The sequence below is a fragment of the Paramormyrops kingsleyae genome, chromosome 14 (genome assembly GCF_048594095.1).
Source record: "Paramormyrops kingsleyae isolate MSU_618 chromosome 14, PKINGS_0.4, whole genome shotgun sequence".
NCBI lineage: Eukaryota > Metazoa > Chordata > Actinopteri > Osteoglossiformes > Mormyridae > Paramormyrops > Paramormyrops kingsleyae.
In genome coordinates, this window is record NC_132810.1 from 16488501 (window position 1) to 16506314 (window position 17814).

At 46.6% G+C, this 17814-nt stretch overlaps 1 long non-coding RNA gene across 2 annotated transcripts in view; it reads right to left on the reverse strand.

Annotated features, from left to right (window-relative positions):
- Positions 1-4543: 4543 nt before the first annotated feature.
- Positions 4544-17814, reverse strand: part of LOC111834338 (uncharacterized) — a 39111-nt gene continuing 25840 nt past the window's right edge. The window contains exons 4-5 of one of the 2 annotated variants that reach the window (XR_002835994.2): positions 14147-14249; positions 8618-8631 (exon numbers count right to left, since the gene is read on the reverse strand). This is a non-coding gene — a long non-coding RNA (uncharacterized lncRNA). Of the gene's footprint in view, positions 5286-8617; positions 8632-14146; positions 14250-17814 lie in introns of those variants that run through there. The other variant, XR_011982378.1, reaches the window with a different exon arrangement.

A 17814-nucleotide genomic window follows, 5' to 3' on the forward strand; every position in this document is an offset into this window, starting at 1 on the left:
TTCTTAATTGTGTCACTCTCTGAAAGGTCCTGACACTGAAACAAGGCCATTATGAGATCCTGTCCTGTCTCCCATCTGTCTCTTGCTCGCTTGACGTCTGTTGGTGTGGAGATTGCTGGCTCTTTGGCGCCTGACACTGGCCACTACAGGATATATCAGCTGGTATCAGAATGTCATCCCCAGGCTGATATTCCGGGTGTCAGCCCCCACAGTACCTGTGTCTGCATAAAGCACAAAACCTGCTTCTGTGTAGCGAATCACTGTCAGTGGGAACATCTGCTTTCCTTTGTCCTGTGGTCCCTCTCCTCCAACCTTCTCAGCCAATCAGGCGCGCTCAGGGTAGGTGGGTCACCAAGAGCCACATGCTGACTAATCCTCTGGGGGTTAGGGATGAGATCCCTGCTTCATCTCACCTATTCCCAGGCCAATTTTCCGCTCAATCCAGTCCACAAAAATATAGCTTTAAATGCAAGGGAGTTAATCTGCTTCTAAAACATTTATCGGCCACTAGAATCCTCATTCTGTGCACTTCCCTGTCTGCCTCCCTGTCATCCTCCTAACAGTCCTATCGAGGCTTTTTTCGGCACATTTTATCATTCAATCCAGAGATCAGTGCAAGATATAAGGAGGACCTTTGTACACATGCACCGAATCATTATCTCCCATCTGCGGTTCCTTGCAAACAGAGTTTGTGTTTGATTATGGTTTTTAATGAGGGGAGAGGTGCTGTCTTTCGGTAGCAGAGTCATAACAGGGATTCATTAAATAATTGGTAAGTCCTGTTATTTATTTACCACCATTTAAACTGCAATCGCATTTCATCTTTAAGGAAGAAAGGTCGCATTTAATGCAGCATCATTTACAAGCACTGGTGCCATGATATCCCCCACCTTTTCTACAGCTCTTTGACAATACTTGTGCTAGTTTTTTAATTCACGGTTTTATTTTAAGTACGAGCTCCCAGCAGGCCTTGCAGTCTGGGGCGATCTGAAGGAGGGTCTTTAGCAAAGATTAAAAATAGGCCAGCAATAATGAGGGAGCCAGGGAAGGAGATAATGCGACGGACACCAAAATTATCTACGTATTAGGTCCAGCTGTAAACTAATGAATTTGCCACAGTGGGGCCTTTTTCGGCGAATCGCCCCCCTGGGCCCAGATGAACCGCCATCGCAGGCCGCGGTGTTTATTCAGATGAGCTTCCACACCTCTGCATTGAGCCGTTTGTTTGTCCAAGGCCAGCCGACTCTGTCTCCCTGTCAGTTTAATGGAACATACACAAACATTCGTCTTCATTTGGACTTTCTATTTCACACTGTTTTGGCTTTTATCAGACAGAGATGAGTGTGCCTCTTAGCAGCTGAGAGTTTTGGGGGTTACAGGGGAATGGGCAGGGGAAGGACGGGCTGCCCAGCTTTACCAGGTTAGGGGAAGGGGGGGGGGGGGGGGCATGGTCGCCGCCTGCCCCAGATGGCCACACCCCCTCTCGATAAACCCTGAGACGTGCACTATATTTCCATAGTCAGGATGCCAGCAAAGGGCCTTTCAGCTCAGCCTCAGGTGGCAGCACTCCGCCTCAGTGACTGCAGACTGCAGATGCAGTGACCACAGATGCAGTGACCGCAGTTGCAGTGCTGCGGCGTTTTTATACAGTCACATTTTGGTGCCATCTTGAAATCCTGCTGTATAATTGACGTGCGAGGAACAAGGCAGTCAACTTACAACAAAAGCCTAATTGTTCTGCTGTTTGTATCTGTGAGTATAAGTTTTGACGGCAATGCTAATTAGTTAACAGATGCTAACAGACGCAGACATATCTGTTTGCATTACAGCTGGAGTTACGCTGGATAAATCACATTCCTTTGTGACATTATATACTTAGGACATTTTATTTATTTACCAGATTTTATTTTTTTCCAAAGTAACAAATGTTGTTTCAGAAAGCAGGGCCAGCCAGTCTCCGGAGCAACTGGAAGCTAATTTTTTCGCTCAGGGAGCAAGTGGGGAAACCTCTCTGTTAACCCAGGGATTTAAACCAGCAACTTTCTGATCACAGTCACAACCTCATAACCCACTGAGCTACATACTGCTGCCTTGTTTGGATTCCCTCAGTGCCAAGTGCCTGATGCTCTGGTTATACACACGTGTTTTTTCTAAAAAAAAAGCAGCAATAGCTTCTCAGCACTGGCTTCTCAGCACTGGCTTGCTGCACCTCTGCTCAGCCACACGGCTCCAGGCAGTCGATCGATATCTGTAGCCATGCTTCCCAGTTCCCTTTGACTTTGTTTTCAGGAAGACTCAATAAAGAGCCATTGGGGAAATTATGTCATTTGGTGTTGCATCCTGTGACATTTGAGCTCCCCCCCCCCCCTCCAGCTCCTTTATGGAATTCCAAGAAGCCAGTGCCGGGGGGGCGGGGGGATGGGGGGTTGGTGCCGGGTCTAATTTCTACCTTATTGGTCTTTGGTCCACCTTGACCCACAGGTGATATCCAAGGATCACTCAGGATTTGGCCCAATCAGCGAGGTACCCAGCAGCGGGGGGGATGGGGGGGGGGGCAAGCGCCAAGGTAATTTTACCCACTGATGGCCAAAATCGATAGCTTGGGTTTCAGATCCAGACTGCATTCTCCCAGCACCTGACCATAAACACGAGTGTGACGGCTAATAATACCAATTTATCGTGGCAGGCAACATGACAGCAGTTAAGTCGTGCATCAAAAGTTAGAAAGTAAACAGTTCAAGAGGCGGGCTTCTAAATTTTGGCCCGGAACACCATCCGCACAGCGTGGCGTGTGCGAGCGAGATCTCAGCCGTGAAGCCTGGCTGCTGGCAGGATGCTGACAGGCTTAACCGTGACAGGCACCTGGGAAGATCGTTCTGGATCCCGTCAATTAATCACCTATCAAAGCTCATTTCCCCTTACAGGTACATCTCCATCTCTCCTGAGGACAAATATACAACATTCATGCAGAATTCACATGTTTTTCATGAAGAAAAGTCTAATTTCTGTCTTTGTTAGGTGTCAGTCTCTCTCATTAATGTAGACTCTGGCACCTCGATCTCTATCGAACCTGATTTACATATGAAAGGCCCAGAGTCATCTGGGGGAATAAAGTAAGGAGATACACATATCCACACATGCAAGCCACTCTCCCTCCTTTTTCTGCTGCCATTTGCTTGTTTTTCCTCAGTTTTTATATTTCACTTCTTGTAGCAAAGCAGACTAGAGAAACAAATGACCCAGCATTAAAGATTAATAAACTAGAAACCATCCATATGTATTTTCTAACTACGGTCAGAGGATTTTATTCACAGTGACACCTAATAGTGATTTAATATGGTGTATTTTGATGCGGCCATCTGTGAAATTAGTAGTGTGGAAGGAGGAAAATGAACACCAGAATACATTTAAATACTAATCGACAGGCCTAAATATGGATCTAAACTGCAATGAACAGTGCAGAGTCCTGACGAGTGGCCGACTAAATTTTCCTGTTATTGTTTAAATGCAGAAATCTGCACTTCACATGCATGCTCGGTAATCTGTGAGGAATAAACGGAATGAGTTTTCTGACTGCAGGAGGTGCAGCCTTCTTTTAAAAAACAAAGCTAGACAGTTTGTGGTAGCATAGGTGTCAAGGCGCGATTTTTTAGCCGATGTCGTCTTCTCACACGTACGAGGTGCAAATCTCACGGGCTGTCATGCTCCCAAGCCACACAAAGACCAAACAACAACTTACCACAGAGGGGACGCTAAGGGAGGATTAATTCAGCTGCCAACCACCCCCCACCCCCCCCCACCCCGAAGACCCGTCACTGTTTTCAACCAAAATTTACAGGTTTTTTCCCATCACACAGTTTATCAGCCATCGCACTGTGGCTACACTGATGTGTATGCAGTACACTGAACTGTGATGTAGCTGCTAGACCGAGGGGTAGGTCTGATCCAAACAACGGCGTTGATAATGTGACGGCGCCTATAATGGCGTGACTTTGGCACCGGGGTCTGGTGGGACGCCGTTATAGCTTTTAGCATGCTTCAGGCGGCCTCTGCGCAGAGGGTGGGGGGGGGGGGTTTGCTGGGAGTTTGAGAGCTCTGCACAATGGCGGGACGCTGGGGCTGCATCCACCTGGCTCACGCTCTTTCCTTTGTGCCTCTCATGGTTTAATTTTACCGGAGGCCCGGCCCGTTAAGAGCTGAAGCGAGCCGTGCAGCAAGGGCAGCCGTGTGCAGTCTGGACCTGCCTGAATGGGGTGTAACGACCAGATGGCCGGGCTGGACATGGACGGGATATTAGCGGCCAAGCAGGCCGCCTTTCACAGTGCCTGGCTTTGACTTGGAGAAACCCACTGGAGATAAAAGTGTGGAAAATCACAGTGGATCCGGCTCTACACACCGCTGGTGAATCATCTTCTCCCCCAACACGTGTATTAAGTGCAGGAATGACTTCCTGTGCTGTGTGTGTACGTTTAACCCACTGGATTTGTACTGAAATATTTATGTGGGGAGCCTGTTCTGCCAATGCAGACACATTATTGTGGCTATTGTGCTTATCATGGTATGGGTTCTAGAACCTGCATCCAAAGTCCCTCAATTTATTAAAGCCTATGGATTTACTGTACATCACACAGCCTGGACAGCGTGGGTTGGGCTTGGTGTGTCACGAAAGTGCCAGTATTTAGTGTGACGTGAGCAGCAGGGACATAACAAATGTTCATTTATCTCTAGGCAACACTGAAGGCTGTGCACAGATCTTACGGTTAAAGTGTTTGTCTGGCCGATCTCCAACATCACCACGGTACAGTGCAATCTGTCAAGAAGTCTGCTTGAGAGGAAATATGAGCAGACTGCTGGGCGATGAAGTCATCGAACCCAAGAGGTAGACTGATGATGCTGTCTTGATCACCTGGTTTCAGATGGAAGCTTTGTGTGGAGGACCAACTCCCACCCCCCCAAATGAAAAAGGCTGCAGTTAGACACCCTCAGGAGCCCAGGAACCTTACGGTGTACAAAAGGAACACGTAACAACTCATAAAGGCCAGTCATCTGCTTGGTGTGATGACAAGTATCTGAGAGGAATGAGAAACATTGTTAGCTGTGTTTTGAACAAAGTTTGGTTTTGAGCAAATTCTAAGCTATTTGTCCAATATGTTGATAAAGTGAAATTGCGAATAGGAAATGAATCTCTTGTGAATCAGTTTTGTGAATAATACTCACCATTTATCATCCCCCAGGATTTAGTTCCATGCTTCAAAGTGGACCGGGCTTTCCACAAGTTAGCAGCTCTAGAAGAATTAATTCATTATCATGCCATGCATATTTACTAATTCACAAACTCTGTTTTCATTATGGTTTAGCGTATTACTTCTTTTTCGACTCACCACAAAAACCACCACAAGCAAACCTGAATACTTTTTTGTGGGCTCTTTCAAAATTTGTGTTCTTCCATTAACAACCTTTCAGTTCACATTTTCAAAATGCAATAAATCTCAGTCAGTGGAAAGACCATTGATACCAAACGCCTGACCCTGAAATTGATGCATATGAGTGCAAATGTGCTGTAGCTTGAGTGCTCATATAGTTGCCTTCTTCCTCCTCCAGTAGTCGTGATTTCGTTTTTGAATGATTCCGCTATATAATCTATAAATGTTATAATTCCGTACAGAGTTTTTGTCTCACCTATGCTGTATTGTTTTGGTTTGAAAGGACCTTTTCAGTGGCAATTAAGCCAAATGTGTTTCTCCCAGTCGCTTATTCGACACCGACCTTATTGTCACACATGCTACGAAATACTGTTGAAGGTGAAACATTTGAGAGCCCTACCAAGGATATCTATACCAACAGTTGCTGGCACAGGATGAACCAGAACTGACAATTACAGGGAATGTTTCAATGCATATCTTCAATTTATGATCAAGGATGCCACTATTTTGATCAGTAATGTAAGACAACATCTTATGCAAATGAATTATTTTTCCATACCAGAAATACCTTCATGATTACAGAGGGACCAAGAATCCTTTGAGGGTACATCAACAAAATTCTTTTGCTGTTGGGTCTTTCACGTTTTCACAAAAGAGGAATACTACAAGTTTAATGCTATGAATGATGGCAGGTTGTTCACTATTGATGTGTTCACCTTCAGTCGCTGTCCTCTGTTTGAGTCCATCGGTGCCCCATTGTTTACAGTATATAAGATCTCTGCATAACACATGACCTTTAGAATGAGGTCATCGAGCCCTTTGAAGATGCCATCTCATGGTCCTCAGTGGGGACCTTGACCTGCTCTGTAATTGGGGTCTGATGGTTATAATTGGGGTCAGCGAAGGGTGGTTGTTCATCTTCAGAACACACAAATGCTGAGGGATGTACATAGATACCAAGGATTTACACATTAAGATTGCCTTTAGATAATGGATGAGAAGATATCACAAATGATATAAAGAAGCCTGTTTTTCCCTTGTCCTGCCAAGACAACATTTGTTTGTTTGTTTGTTTATTTGGTGTCCTGCACTCATGTTGATTCCACATCTATTCCTCTCTGCACACATCACCATCCTTCTCAGTAAATCTCTCTGCCATCCACTGACTAACAGATGTGCCTGGTTTTGACGCTGCATTCCTGTGATATAACACAGCCAGTTAACTTCTCTTCTCAAAACAGCAGCACAAACGCCTCCCCTGCGCGTCCCTCTCACGCTGCACCCTGGAGGCTGCTCAAGAAGTGTGTACTCAGGCAGAAAGTAATTAGCATCCTTTTCTCCTCATCCATGATGCTGCCACAGACCTAATAAGAGGCAAACAAATCACTGAGAATTCAATTCCCCTCTTCCCGAGCTTTCTAAGTCTTACCCTAGCTTACTAACAGAATCTTCCAGGGACGGGTGGGGGGGATGTTCTAGAGCCTTCTGCTGTGCTGGGGGGGGGGGGGGGGGGTGGTTTTCTGTAATATGGTTAAGTGTAACTCCCCTCACCCATCTTCTCTGAGAAGGGTATTTTCCGTTTTGCTCATCTTTATGATGCTCTTTGCTAAACCACCTTACATATACATTGCATGACTAATGCTGTACAGCTAGAATTTGTCACACCAGAATATGGTCAGTGACATAACAACAGTGGTGTTTATGACCTATCTCATTAAATAACTTTGAAAGGAAGGCTATATGCACATAAGAGGCTTTGGGCACAGTTTTGGTCTTTAGGGTTTGACCAATGCTCATTTAAAACGGTCTTGGAGATCCCTCAGGGGATATGGCAGGTGAATTTGATACATGTTTGTTAGAGTAGAACGCTGATCAGATGGTGTTGGTGGGGCTGAAATGGCGGGTGGCGCTCTCTCCAATCCACTGACACAGCAGCTGAGAGGTGGAGCAGGCTGGGGTGCGTCAAAGAGACAGGAACATCCAGTCGGCAGCACTGGAGACAGGCGGGACATGCTCCTGAGACCCTCTGCAATCATTCCCTGCATAAGGAAAGCAGGTGTCCTTATCATATGTGACCATCATCTTTCTAAGGGGGGGAGGGAAACGTTGTGTATTATTGTTTAATAAGCCAGAAATTGTGCTCCTTCTGGAACGTACAGCTTGCTGGTTGATGTGTGGCTTCTAAGCCCACACTCTGGTCTGCGATACGTCAGAGAGCTTCTTCACGGCCACACTGGGTAGCGCCGTGCAACTCAGCGCGTCTTGATGAAGGCTGGCATGACATGGCGCGTAGCCCTTTGCCAGGTTTATTTTGACCAAACACACAGCTGCTGTTCTGCTCATAGCATTGACGGTGGGGCATTTTCCGTCATCTCCATCTTCTGGGTTAATATGTTTAAAGGAACATCCTTGGGCTCAGAGCTCTTCATATGAGGATGGTCTCCGACATGGTGTTGATACTCCTACTGTGCTTCTCAGCGTGGCAAATAAAGATTCACAAATGAATTTAGAAATGTATTACAATAATATCTTGCGCTTGGTATTTATGAACTTGTAAATCACTTGCAAATGTGAAATAATGGGTTAGTAAGCCATTCAGAAATTCGTTAAAATTGAGCATTCCTTAGTTAAGTTCCTTAGTAAATACTTTGTGAGACAGGAATAATCAATACGCATTTAGTAAAAGCTTATTAGTAGCTAAGAAGCAAACCTTTAAAGTATTAGCTGTTTGTTTCATTTAGAAGTGCCTGTACATGTGTATGAGAATGCAAACACATGGCTGTGATCATCCAGAAGGGTAGCAGCACCGCCATCAACAGGAAAGTCAGCTAAACGCGCTGCAGTGTTACTGGAAGCAGATGACAGCCGTGAGTGAGACAGCTGGAGGGCCAGCTCTCAGGCAGGCCTCTCAGGCAGGCCTGTCAGGCAGGAGAAGCAGGCCGTCCTGATAGCAGATTACGGAAAGCTAGCTGGTCACGTAATTCACGTAAAGGCCGTTGGCGCGCATCAATAAGCAGCTCTGCGAAAGCAGTCCCAACAGCAGGGGACTTTGCCGACGTATAAGGTCATGCAAGAACACCAGAACTAAAATGGCTTAATATGTGTGTTGGTGCTATAACCCAGCATTGGCTTGGGTTACTCCCTGCCTTGCATCCCTTGCTTCCAGGATGGACTCCGGACCCCCAGGACCCTCACAGGACAAACAGGTCTGGAAAATAAATGGATGGATGGATGGATGCTTTACCCAAATAAATGCTATATTGTACTTCGAGGAATAGAAACATTATCTGCAAGGATATCAGGGTAAAGACATGACATGAAATATTTTTCTAACCTAGGCATTGTAGTGAATTCTGGTCACTGCATGTATCGGAATACATTTAAGAGAAATAGCTTCCAGAGACATCATCTGATTCCTTACACACGAGGCCATTTTGCAGTACCAGCCAGTGGAGGGCTTATTTTCAAGAAATATGACATGCATTCCTCCATTCTCTTATCTCCGCTGTATTTCTCTTGGCATTAAGTTCCAATTTCATGGATGCCCGAAGATATTGTTTTAATTAAAGCATCATATTTTTGGGTGGCCTGGTTACACTTTTAAATTATGTTTGTCACCATCAGCTGATAGACCTGTAGGACTTCAGTCTACTGTCAAGTCAATGTAAGGATCCTGAGAGGTTTTCCTCATGAGTACAGGAGAATAACATACTGAATGTTCAAAAATTCATGACTCTAATAAGGAGTCATCTGACGGTGGCACCTTCTCGCAGAGCGTGAATCCACAGCTGACCCCCAGTACGCTCCACACCGGGACAGGAGCAGAAATAATCTGTCACAGCTTCCTTAGTCTAGGCCACAGTTATGAATCCTGTGACTGGGATTCTCGACATTCTTTCATTACATTTTTCAGTAGAGGTATAAATAAACAGAGCGGCACAAGGACAGCCGAATCTTTGGGTGATCTTGGAGCACTCAAGGCAAGATGTGAAATGACTGTGCTACATGATCGCCGGCCGTGCCCCTGGAACATTCCAGAACTGCGGGGAGCATGGAGGTGGAGCTCTGGTATACACCTTTGAGGTCTGAGGTCCTCCAGACCCAATCACAATCCATTTGTCTCTGAGTGGTTGGTTAAACCGGCTTGCGCCGGTGAGATGGATGCGTCCATGCAGTGTGTGGCGAACTTCCTGAAACAAGATCAGGGGACGACAGGGGGGCTGACCTGGAACCACCTTCTACCCCGCCCAAGGTCAAGGGGGCACTGGCCATGTTATTATCCTTCGGTGTGGGCCTGCTGGCCAAGCTGGAGGCCACAGTGGGGGGGACATGTCAGTGCAGCATGTATGAGCCTCATAGAAGGAGCCATTGCAGAAAACTGCCCAATTTCCAAGACCCCAGCCTAGGAAGAGGGTGCAGGTGGTGTCCCAGATTGTGTGGGGGGTTCCTCTCCTCTCATCTCTGCTGCCCCTTGTAGGTGATCATAATGTGGTTTTGCATGGCGTTTTCTAAAACTGGAACGCAGATCCTCCTTTATTTTTGTAACTTATTATTATTTTTGTATTCACAATGTGGGAAAACAGCCTTAGACTTAAGAGGCAGGAATAACGATTCACTAGGTCCAAGTTTATGTTTCATGACTCCAATCAGCTTATGAAAATGTACTTGTGAAATTTGTTAGCGTCAGAGACACAGAAAAGCCTCATAGGACGGATAGCGGCCCGGCGCATGGCGCCAGCGACGTGTGGATTGGCCGACGTCGCCTCCGGCTGCGGCTCACAGCGACACCCCTGGCTCTAACTGGCCTGTGACGGCCGCTCCGCACTTCGCTGATCCTCAGGCTCTGTTTGAAGAGAAAGCTTTGGGGATAGCAGTGAACCAATTAATCTTTTCTGTAATAGACTTTGGGTCAGTGGATTATTGTTCTGATTGGAAAAGTTCAACCCAAGACATTTAATTAACAATCTGCGTTTCCATTTGTCATTCTTAAAATCATTATTATATACATTTCTTATTAGGTTGTGGGTTATGTGCCTGTCGCATGCCTCTATAGGGCTTTACCTCGGTGTGAGCCGCAGACAGGCTGTGGGGTCCCATCTGCTAATGCGTGCTTCTCCTCAGCACCATGGGGAAGGTCAGACCATGAGGGTCAGCATGTAAATGTCAAGCCGCTCAGCTGCAGAACCTCGAAGCATGTGACTGAAACTCAGCGAAGAGCTGGTCTGACAGGTCATCACAGGCGTGATGCTTCGAGAGCCTGTCCTCAAAATAGCATGTAAAGGCCCACAAACCTCCAGGACCACATGCAGACTGATCCCAGCATCCTTAGTACACGTCATCACCACTAGGGGGCGTATACAGGGGCTCTGGCCCCAGCTGAAAGCTGATAGGGGGTACTTGGAGGTCCAAATAAGGCCGGCCACTCTGTATGAATTATAGCTCCTCTTGTAACCCTCCAACTTAAAAAAAATCCTAATATTGCCCCTGATCTCCGTATTATCCCATAATTAATGAGGTGGAACACTCGAACGCGAGCTCCCCTGACTGCAGCATCATGGCCTCTGTGGCTGGTCCTCTTTGAGGGTTTCCTGGAGGCATCCTTCCAAACACAGGGTCGAGCGAATGTGGGCGGTGCCATAATTTAGCCCAATAAACTGGCCAGTTGGGTCGTGTGGATGCATGCATCCCATATCTGCAGTGGCATCTGTCCTGGCTTCCCGTGGAGGTGTTCAGCTTCCAGCCGTGGGGCCGAAAGGTGTCTGACAGCCTGGCCCGCTTATTAGAGATGCGGTTAAAGCCAGTCAGGTTACTGCTAAGGCAAGATGCTCTTTTTCTGTTTCGGTCATTTTCTTGTTACCACTCAAAACGGACGTTATGGAGATGCTGTTAGCTGGGGCTTCCTTTAATGTTCTGGGTAAAGTCTGCCTGTCATTTCTGTCTCAGACGGAGTGAAGATCTCTCTAAGCACAGCTCTCTGAGAGCAGACTCATCTCACTCCTCTTCCTGGCTCACTGAAGAGGCCGGCCTTAAAAACAGGCTGCGATCATGTGACATCGTGAACACGGGGCCCCTGCTCTTCACCTCAGTGCCACGCCGTGTCCACACCCGGTCACAGAGTCTTTCCACCTGCGATTTCTGAGGTAGTGAAGCAGGTCACAGAGGAGACGTTGTGCTTGATTTACCGCGGCTTGCAGGGACGGCATCGCCAAACAGTGAACTTGACCAACTACTGAGCCTGTTCTTGTCCATCTTGGAAAACAATAACATATCTAATAATATGTCTATTATGTCTAATATTGACATTGGAGGATTAAACACAAATAAACCTCGTATAGCTGTGAGTCATGACTAAATCTGCTCGACGGTGTCAAAATAATTGTACCAGTAACCGCTGATTCTCTCGATTTATTCAAAATCACTTAATGAGTTTCACGTGTCATTTGGCAATAAAAATCATGAAAGAATGGGAACATAAATTCTCTACTCTTAGGAACCATGACCACAGTGTGAAGGTTAGCAGAGAGCTTGTGAGGTTATTGGGGTCACTGGCTAATGGTCCTCACGCGTTTCACCCGCTCAGCGTCGCTACCCAGTGACTGATAACAGCCACAGTTCGGGGAAGGCACGGCGGCACGAGTTTTAATCTCGAGAAGCCGGATCTTCAAGGAGATCGCACCGATCGTTCATGCAGGGTTCCTACAGAAGCCGACCGGGAGCACTCCGGTCCCTCGAATAATGTTGAAACATTACGCTCCTTTGATCATTTATAACCTGAGTCTAAACCTTTGTTGTTCATCATTTTAGCTTTTCTGAGGAAGGTCAGCTAGGAAATTGAAATTGAGTCGACCAAACACACAGTCTGTCCCTTTGGGAACCTGGGTGCCAAAGGTTTGTTGAGGTGACAAGCACGCCCTCTTCAGGTGACCCGGTAGGTAATGTGACCGGTATGCCCCAAACCCAGAGTCATGGAGGGCGGGACAGCTTACGCTTATCCAGTCAGCTGACTCCTCTGGGTCCTGCTCCCTAAAGTCCCCCTCCCCCTCCAGGTCGAGGACCTTGCCAGCTGATTTCCTGCTGCCTGAGCTCAAGGCACAAAGAGACTCTTAGGGGCTCATTAGCAGTGAGTCAGGTGCAAGCCTCCTGCATTTTAATTGGCTCCCCAGGACATTGGAGCCAGAGAGTGGCAGACTAAGACCAGGGGAATGTGGGGGATGAGGGGGCAAAGGGGAAGAGGAGGGAATTGCAGAAGTTTCCAGAAAAGGGCAAATGATTTCCAACATTGTATTTCAGCCTATTAGCCACCCCTGCCTATTCATGAGCAGGTAATTAAAATACAGGACAATCCTGTATTGCTGACATTGACTGCATGATAAATTTTATTGGTGGGTGAGCGTCACATGTGGTAACAGAAGGCACTGCACAACCTATCGATATTAGATGGTGGGAGGACTGTGTAGCAGCTGTAGCCAATCAGATGGCAGAGGCGTTGCTTGAGCTGTGAGGATTCTGACTGAAATCGCATCTCCAAAGTTATTCACTTTGTGCACAAAAGAGTCTCTTTTTTTCTTGCCTCTTTACTTTCGTGCTACTTATCTCTGCACAGCACACATATTTCACCATAACTCTGGGTGGTATTTCCATACAGCTGGGCTCCAGCAGCACAGTCACTCACTGGCTTCCTGGCCAGGCAGTAAACAAGAGGCTTCCTGACACATTCTGCGTTCGATAAACATTTAAATGTCAGCTTAGGGACCCAAGTCAGAATTGAATGGAAAGAGAAAGCAATTACTGTTTTTTTTCACCCAGCCGGACACAATGGGATGCTCTAAGGGTATTTTTCAAACTTTTTTTTCTCTCTGACTGTATGATTTTAAATGACAGGAATGAATAGCTTTTCTCCTGGACTTGTGTGTGCCTTGAAAGTGCCGCTTGAATTGCCTGTCCAGCTTCCAGGAGGGACCCCTACTGAACCGGGCGCTCGATATTTCTCCTTATTTACCTTATTTTTTTCCAAACCTGTAATTCACACCCATTTAGAGGGGCTGTATTTAAACTGGGGCAGCTCTGGTTAGGCGAAATTCTCCAGGGTATTATTTTCAGGGAAACTGCAAAGCCCTGGATCTCGACCCAACAACCTTCAGGTCACGCTATCCTCATCCCTGGGTGTAAAACACAGAATAATACTGAATAGAATGCTGAGACCTTTTCCTCTTTTGCCATTTTCCCTCTCAACTGTGAGCCTGCAGTTCTGCCCTCACTCCCCCCCTCCCTTCCATTTTACTCCCTCCCTGTCGCCCTGGACGTGACCCGTTTCGTTTCTGACAAAATGACCATCCGAGCAGAACTCAATAAACGCAGCCCCTCCTGGCTGCCACGCTCTCCGTAAGGTGCCAGCTTCAGCCGTGACAAGCAGGTTAATAATGCCCTCCCAGTGGGTCTCACCTCACCCCCCCCTTGCAATTTAGTGACCCCCCCCTCACCCTCTCACATCAGGACATGCAGTGGGGGTTGTTAAATAAATTATGGCGGGATAGAGGGGGTATGTATTCCAGCCAGCCGACAAGTCGAACGCGAGAAGGTGAAGGTGCTCAGCTGTCACTGACGGATCACTTTGCAGGTATAGTGACACAATCGGCAGCATAACAAGGAGACGGTGAGGAGGGGGACGAAGAACAGTCTGTCAGGGGGCCATTTATGATCATTTATGATGTTTCCTCGCTCACCTTCTTGCCCTCCGTCGGCTCTGTGCCTCCCGGAGTCGCAGTAATCCGAGCGATTGCAGGACAGCGCCGTGTCGGACCTCTGTGAGTCATGCGGGAGTCATGCCTGATGGATGACGATGTCCTGACTTTACCATCCATGCTGGTTTTTTACAGGGCTGTAATGCTGCTGTTTATAATTATCCATCCATTAACTTCCGCTTGCTGTTCATCATTATTTATTTTCAAATTCATTGCAATTCAGTTTATTTTTATATAGCGCCATTCACAGAGCAAACACTCCAAGGTGCTTGACAAGATGGCATGGCCATTCATTATTATGCCACTTATACAGTGGGGCAAAAAAGTATTTGGCAGCCACCGATTGTGCTAGTTGTCCAACTTAAAAAGATGAGAGAGGTCTGTAATTTTCATCATAGGTACACTTCAACTGTGAGAGACAAAAAAAAAATTAAAAATCCAGGAAATCAAACTGTATGATTTTTAAATCATTTATTTGTATAATGGTGCAGAAAATAAGTATTTGGTCACCGCAAGTTCACCGCAATACTTTGTAATGTAATGTTGCTTGGCAATGACAGAGGTCAAATGTTTCCTGTGGGTCTTCACCAGGTTTGCACACACTGTAGCTGGTATTTTGGCCCATTCTTCCATGCAGATCTTCTCTAGAGCTGTGATGTTTTGGGGCTGTCGCTGGGCAACACGGACTTTCAACTCCCTCCACAGATTCTCTATTGGATTGAGGCCTGGAGACTGGCTAGCCCACTCCAGAACCTTGAAATGCTTTTTACGTAGCCATTCCTTTGTTGCCCGGGCGGTGTGTTTGGGATCATTGTCATGCTGCAAGATCCAGCCACGTTTCATCTTCAGTGCTCTCACTGATGGAAGGAGGTTTTTGCCCAAAATTTCACGATACATGGCCCCGTTCATTCTTTCCTTAATACGGATCAGTTGTCCTGTCCCCTTTGCTTAAGGCAGCCCCAAAGCATAATGTTTCCACCCCCATGCTTCACAGTGGGTATGGCGATTCTCCCAATCCTCCTCTGGATCATCCAGATGGTCTCTGGCAAACTTTAGACGGCCTGCACATGTGCTGGTTTAAGCAGAGGGACCTTTCGAGCGCTGCAGGATTTTAATCCATGACGACGTAGTGTGTTACTAATAGTAACCTTTGTTACTGTGGTCCCAGCTCTCTTCAGGTCATTGACCAGTTCCCCCCGTGTAGTTCTGGGCTGTTTCCTCACCGTTCTCAAGATCATTTGTACCCCACGAGGTGAGATCTTGCACGGAGCCCCAGGTCGAGGGAGATTGTCAGTGATCTTGTATTTATTCAATTTTCTAATAATTGCTCCAACAGTTGATCTCTTCTCACCAAGCTGCTTGCCTATTGTAGATTGTACACCTGCACAAGACTGGGATTAGCCAATCTTGTCCCTGGTGTCCTTAGACAGCTCTCTGGTCTTGGCCATGGTGGAGGTTGGAGTCTGACTGTTTCAAGGTGTGGACAGGTGTCTTTTAACGAGTTCAAATAGGTGCCATTAAAACAGGTAACAAATGGAGGATAGAAGAGCTTCTTAAAGAAGTAACAGGTCTGTGAGGGCCAGAATTCTTGCTTGTTTGCAGGTGCTAAATACTTATTTTCTGCACCATTATACAAATTAATTCTTTAAAAATCATACAATGTGATTTCCTGGATTTACATTCTGTCTCTCACAGTTGAAGTGTACCTATGAAAATTACAGACCTCTCTCATCTTTATAAGTGGGACAACTTGCACAATCGGTGGCTGCCAAATGCTTTTTTGCCCCACTGTATAGAATGGTGCATAGAATGGGAAAAAAGAGAAGAGGGAAAAAATGAATAAACAAAACTAACGAAGACTTTTTAAAACTGCATTATAATAAAAAAGGCTTGTTTTATTTTACACAGCACACACTCAGAAATGTGTCACCATCACTTTCCTGAAAACACAGATGTGACAGTGGTCTACAAACAGCTGGAGTGTTGACTAGAGCAGCACCCGCCTTCATCTGGAAGCCAGCCAATCAGTGCTTTTCATGAGTGAGAAGTGAAGTGGGATTGGTCCAAAGCCGTACACATCTTGCAAGCGCAGTTCAAATTAGGAATTAGTCTTTCATGTTGTCCCCTTGCTAGCCGCATATCTAAAAACTCTCTCTTCACTGTCACATACCCACATTACGTGGTGTGTTCCCCTTCCCTGCTGAAGTCCCCCTCCCCATGGCAAAGAAGGTGTGGTTTTCTCAAGATTTAAAGCTCCCCAGTGCTGTTTAAACAACACCGCACCAAGAAACAGCGACGACATAATGGTGGATTCATCCAACACCCCCCAACCCCCCACAGTGAATCGCAGCTTTTCGTTTGGAGCCGGTTTTGGCCCAAACTGCTGATGGACCCCCCCCTCCCCCCCATGGGAGCCATGTGCACAGTGAATAATTGACATTCACTGACTGCGCTGCTGACACTGAGAAACGTTGTAGGAGAACTAATATGTCTAAGTGCTCTTTAGGTGTCAGGTACGGAGCTCGATTGCTGAATGCTGAACAGGAAGTCCGGCTGAAATGCGGTGTCCTGTTTCCTGTAATGGGAACATTCCTGCGCTAATGAAAAAAGGGGAAAATGGGACACAGGCCGATAGGTTTGATGAGTTTGTTTTGCTGCGGTGTTGTAGGACATGGATTCTGGAAGGTTTATAAAGACTTTGAGGCCTGGAGGGGGTGCAGGAGATTTGGGTGTGAGAGAGTGAGTTCGCACAAGGTGCTGTGACTGATTCCCCCACTGAGGCCTTCTCTTTGGCTGTCTCCCTGCAGGAGCAATTACCTTTGCATGCACCCTAAACTCAGCAAACACAGGGAGGGTTTGCAGAAGACATCTAGAGAATGTATAAGGAATGCATTATGGGAAGAATGGAGCATTCGGCATTCCTCTGATCAGCATGCCATGGGGTGTGTGGACCAGCGACAGGAACCAAATGAGGTGAACATGAAAGACAGATGCGGTTCTTCTTGCAGTTCCTCACACCAGCCCCCACAACCCTTGCCCCGAGGCACCTGCTGCACAATATTTTTCAACATCTCAAGCTTTAGAGGGAACGTCATGCGGGATTCAGGCAATCTACAAGATGTGAGCGACCGAGACCGAATGATAGAGTTGGAACGTCATGGCACGTATGCGTGAAAAGGCACCCGCTTCCTTCACTAACTCTGCCAGTATCGCTTTAAATTGCCCATAATGGAAGGTCACGTCAAAGGCAATCCCCCGAAGGAGCCCCGTAAACATAACGCACCAGCTACAGTAACTCCTGCAGAGTGAGCAATCGTGAAAGATTTGCCACTTGCTCTTTCATAGATTTAATCACTCAGATTCTGTGGCTCTTGTGAAGAATTTGACTGATTGACCTACTCAAGGAGACAATAATTTATGGGCCAGATAGTGGGTGACCCCCACCCCCCCGATAAATAACATGGGAGTGAAACATGCAGATGGTGTTTAAAACAGAAGGATCCCTGAAGACAAATGAGCCTTCCAATGAGGAAGAATGTCAACAATGCTGTTTTACAGCGTCAATAGAAACCCTCAGAAGATCATGAAACCGGCTGTCGGCTTTATTTCCTAATTGATTAAGTAATGTGTTTTAATCTGAGTGTGTGGTG